Here is a 5,000-nt window from a genome sequence, read left to right as displayed (position 1 = left end):
CACCATTGCGCAGATAAGGCACCAACACCCACACATGTCCTATACAACGGTGCACCCAACATCACAATAGTACCTCCTGTCACAGCGCACAAACAATGACATGAGTCAAAGACACAGGTCTGACACAAGCATAGAATTGGAGCGCCGCCTCTAATAAGCCAAAGGTGCATCCTGACGTGACAAATCTCATCATGTCACAAGCATTCACTTACTATAATCACTATCAACGAACCTGCCGCCCCGCCCCCCCCCCCCCCCCCACACCTTTCCTTACAACAACGTGTAACCTAACCTAACCCATGTTGTACCTTAACCTAACCCATGTTGTACCTTAACCTAACACATGTTGTGCCTTAACCTAACCCATGTTGTGCCTTAACCTAACCCATGTTGTCCCCTAACCTAACCCAAGTTGTCCCCTAACCTAACCCATGTTGTCCCTTAACCTAACCCATGTTGTGCCTTAACCTAACCCATGTTGTGCCTTAACCTAACCCATGTTGTCCCCTAACCTAACCCATGTTGTCCCCTAACCTAACCCATGTTGTGCCTTAACCTAACCCATGTTGTCCCCTAACCTAACCCATGTTGTGCCTTAACCTAACCCATGTTGTCCCCTAACCTAACCCATGTTGTCCCCTAACCTAACCCATGTTGTCCCCTAACCTAACCCATGTTGTGCCTTAACCTAACCCATGTTGTGCCTTAACCTAACCCATGTTGTCCCCTAACCTAACCCAAGTTGTCCCCTAACCTAACCCATGTTGTCCCCTAACCTAACCCATGTTGTGCCTTAACCTAACCCATGTTGTGCCTTAACCTAACCCATGTTGTGCCTTAACCTAACCCATGTTGTCCCCTAACCTAACCCATGTTGTCCCCTAACCTAACCCATGTTGTGCCTTAACCTAACCCATGTTGTCCCCTAACCTAACCCATGTTGTGCCTTAACCTAACCCATGTTGTCCCCTAACCTAACCCATGTTGTCCCCTAACCTAACCCATGTTGTCCCCTAACCTAACCCATGTTGTGCCTTAACCTAACCCATGTTGTGCCTTAACCTAACCCATGTTGTCCCCTAACCTAACCCATGTTGTCCCCTAACCTAACCCATGTTGTCCCCTAACCTAACCCATGTTGTCCCCTAACCTAACCCATGTTGTCCCCTAACCTAACCCATGTTGTCCCCTAACCTAACCCATGTTGTCCCCTAACCTAACCCATGTTGTCCCCTAACCTAACCCATGTTGTCCCCTAACCTAACCCATGTTGTCCCCTAACCTAACCCATGTTGTGCCCTAACCTAACCCATGTTGTGCCCTAACCTAACCCATGTTGTGCCCTAACCTAACCCATGTTGTGCCTTAACCTAACCCATGTTGTCCCCTAACCTAACCCATGTTGTCCCCTAACCTAACCCATGTTGTCCCACTAACCTAACCCATGTTGTCCCCTAACCTAACCCATGTTGTCCCCTAACCTAACCCATGTTGTGCCTTAACCTAACCCATGTTGTCCCCTAACCTAACCCATGTTGTCCCCTAACCTAACCCATGTTGTCCCCTAACCTAACCCATGTTGTCCCCTAACCTAACCCATGTTGTCCCCTAACCTAACCCATGTTGTCCCCTAACCTAACCCATGTTGTCCCCTAACCTAACCCATGTTGTCCCCTAACCTAACCCATGTTGTGCCCTAACCTAACCCATGTTGTCCCCTAACCTAACCCATGTTGTGCCTTAACCTAACCCATGTTGTGCCTTAACCTAACCCATGTTGTCCCCTAACCTAACCCATGTTGTCCCCTAACCTAACCCATGTTGTGCCTTAACCTAACCCATGTTGTGCCGTAACCTAACCCATGTTGTGCCTTAACCTAACCCATGTTGTGCCTTAACCTAACCCATGTTGTGCCTTAACCTAACCCATGTTGTGCCTTAACCTAACCCATGTTGTGCCTTAACCTAACCCACGTTGTCCCCTAACGTAACCCACGTTGTCCCCTAACGTAACCCACGTTGTCCCCTAACGTAACCCACGTTGTCCCCTAACGTAACCCACGTTGTCCCCTAACGTAACCCACGTTGTCCCCTAACGTAACCCACGTTGTCCCCTAACGTAACCCACGTTGTCGCCTATCGTAACCCACGTTGTCGCCTAAACCTGCTCTGTAATTGTTATACGACTCGTTCAATTAGTGTAGTGTTGCCCACCCGCAACCCTCGCAATATAGTTCGCTACTCGCACTGCCCGCTCCCCTGTGTATCGCTTCATGTTAAACACCTTGCAAGTCTTGCTGACTTTCCACATGCTCCTGCTGTACACTGTAATGTGGATGGCAGCAGGGCGTACATGCCGCCCCCCCCCCCCCCCCACCTCTCCCCACGTCCCCACCTTGCCCCCTGCCTTCGCAAGGTGGTTGGTGACAAGTTTGCATGTTCAATGCCCTTCGCATGCGACGTACGCAGGCTACGTTGTGGTGCGGCCTGTGTCAACTGTCCGCTGATGTCGTACGCGTGAACCACAATCTGTACTGCACATTCGTCCTTATGTACTGAATGATACATCGTGGCACATGTGTGACCGTACAACGACTGCGCCCAAAAACGGCGGACCATACAGTGCAAATATTGTGCACGCAGCTACGTGTCGTCTCCCTATGAGAGCTGGATTGCAGTGTGGTACGCCATAGAGACGTGTGGGAGGAACGGACGCCGTGGATGGCGATCAGCATGAGCTGTCTGTTGATGTATTCGGACCTAGTCGTCTCTCCTCACACACCGTGATGGCATGGTGCAGCGCGTTCCATATCTGCGACATGCTACAGAAGCCGGTTGACAGTCGTTCGAGCAATGGACATCGCATACGTACGGGGGCCACCTTCCACGTATTGTCTAGGCGTGCACATTTTGTTGCGTGTATGTGGGCAGACGTAGTGTGGCGTGACACCTGACACAGGCATGCAATAATGGTTGAAGTTGCAAATGGCGATGGACGCCTACGTTTTCTGGTGAAGTTACGCAAATGAAGAAATGGTAACCCGTTGTGGTGCGGTTGTTCTCGCTAGGGGTGAATCGGTGATGGCGACGATAGGTTGAGGTACTAACCGGTTGTTCCAGCGATACCCACCATGCCGACGAAACTGAACGGCATCTGGGTGTGAAGCGATACGCGGCGGTGGCTGGGTGGGACCGTCCCCGGCCGGTGAGGGGGCGCCTCCCGGCGTGCTGGCCGCGCGGTGCGTGGGCGCACGCGCTACAGCCGGCTGGTGGGGGCGGCCAGTGGCAGGCGCGCCGGCCGACGGACGCGGCAGGCGTCGCAGCTGCGCGCCGGCGCACCCTGCGCGCGGCGCCGTGCGGCCAAAGTAGGTCCTCGCGGGCCCGGTGCGAAGCGCGGTGGACATCTGCAGTGTGCTGGTCCGATTGAGGACTGTGTGCGTTGAGGATGCGCCGCCGCCCGGCGCTCGGCGCCGCGACGCCGTCTGCTGCTCGGTCGCCCCAGCGGTTCTCGCTGGTGGTTTGTATCGCAGCTGTGCGGATGTGTTGGCGTGTGCGCTGTGCTGGGAGAGTTCGCTTCGGCACCCAAGTGGGGCTTTTGTCCTTCTGTGGCGCTGGCGTTGGAGCTGCCGGTCACCGTAGGTGGCGCGTGTTGTCTCCCGCCGGCAATGCCACGACAGCACGCTCCCGGGCCTCTGTCGGCAGCGGCAAGCTCAGTTGGGAGCACGGGTGGTCGCACCGAAAGCGTCTACTCGCCTAACTCCGGGCGATTGCGCCTCTCTCGAACCCGACCAAGTACTTGGGACGGCGCTGCGCGCCGCCGGGACCTGAGAGGGTTTCGAGGTGTATTGTGCAGGGGAGCTCAGCCTCCTCCTGTTTGCAGAATGATTGAGCGGACGCTTGCGTGTTCGCGCGGGCCCCCGGGACACACTCCCGGGCGGCCGGCTGCTCAGCTCTAGTTGACGCAGCTCCCTGGTTGATCCTGCCAGTAGTCATATGCTTGTCTCAAAGATTAAGCCATGCATGTCTCAGTACAAGCCGCATTAAGGTGAAACCGCGAATGGCTCATTAAATCAGTTATGGTTCCTTAGATCGTACCCACGTTACTTGGATAACTGTGGTAATTCTAGAGCTAATACATGCAAACAGAGTCCCGACCAGAGATGGAAGGGACGCTTTTATTAGATCAAAACCAATCGGTCGGCTCGTCCGGTCCGTTTGCCTTGGTGACTCTGAATAACTTTGGGCTGATCGCACGGTCCTCGTACCGGCGACGCATCTTTCAAATGTCTGCCTTATCAACTGTCGATGGTAGGTTCTGCGCCTACCATGGTTGTAACGGGTAACGGGGAATCAGGGTTCGATTCCGGAGAGGGAGCCTGAGAAACGGCTACCACATCCAAGGAAGGCAGCAGGCGCGCAAATTACCCACTCCCGGCACGGGGAGGTAGTGACGAAAAATAACGATACGGGACTCATCCGAGGCCCCGTAATCGGAATGAGTACACTTTAAATCCTTTAACGAGTATCTATTGGAGGGCAAGTCTGGTGCCAGCAGCCGCGGTAATTCCAGCTCCAATAGCGTATATTAAAGTTGTTGCGGTTAAAAAGCTCGTAGTTGGATTTGTGTCCCACGCTGTTGGTTCACCGCCCGTCGGTGTTTAACTGGCATGTATCGTGGGACGTCCTGCCGGTGGGGCGAGCCGAAGGCGTGCGACCGCCCCGTGCGTGCTCGTGCGTCCCGAGGCGGACCCCGTTGAAATCCTACCAGGGTGCTCTTTATTGAGTGTCTCGGTGGGCCGGCACGTTTACTTTGAACAAATTAGAGTGCTTAAAGCAGGCAAGCCCGCCTGAATACTGTGTGCATGGAATAATGGAATAGGACCTCGGTTCTATTTTGTTGGTTTTCGGAACCCGAGGTAATGATTAATAGGGACAGGCGGGGGCATTCGTATTGCGACGTTAGAGGTGAAATTCTTGGATCGTCGCAAGACGAACAGAAG

The 5,000-nt window shown here is 53.9% G+C and overlaps 1 non-coding gene across 1 annotated transcript in view; it reads left to right on the top strand.

Moving 5' to 3' along the window:
• The first annotated feature begins 3,966 nt into the window (after positions 1 to 3,966).
• LOC124731230 overlaps positions 3,967 to 5,000 on the top strand; it is a 1,909-nt gene continuing 875 nt past the window's right edge. The window contains exon 1 of the ribosomal RNA XR_007008212.1: positions 3,967 to 5,000. This exon is cut by the window's right edge and continues 875 nt beyond it. This is a non-coding gene — a ribosomal RNA (small subunit ribosomal RNA).

This window comes from Schistocerca piceifrons, unplaced genomic scaffold (assembly GCF_021461385.2).
Source record: "Schistocerca piceifrons isolate TAMUIC-IGC-003096 unplaced genomic scaffold, iqSchPice1.1 HiC_scaffold_1275, whole genome shotgun sequence".
NCBI lineage: Eukaryota > Metazoa > Arthropoda > Insecta > Orthoptera > Acrididae > Schistocerca > Schistocerca piceifrons.
The sequence above is the reverse complement of the archived record's forward strand: the minus strand, read 5'-3'. Positions and strand labels throughout refer to the sequence as shown.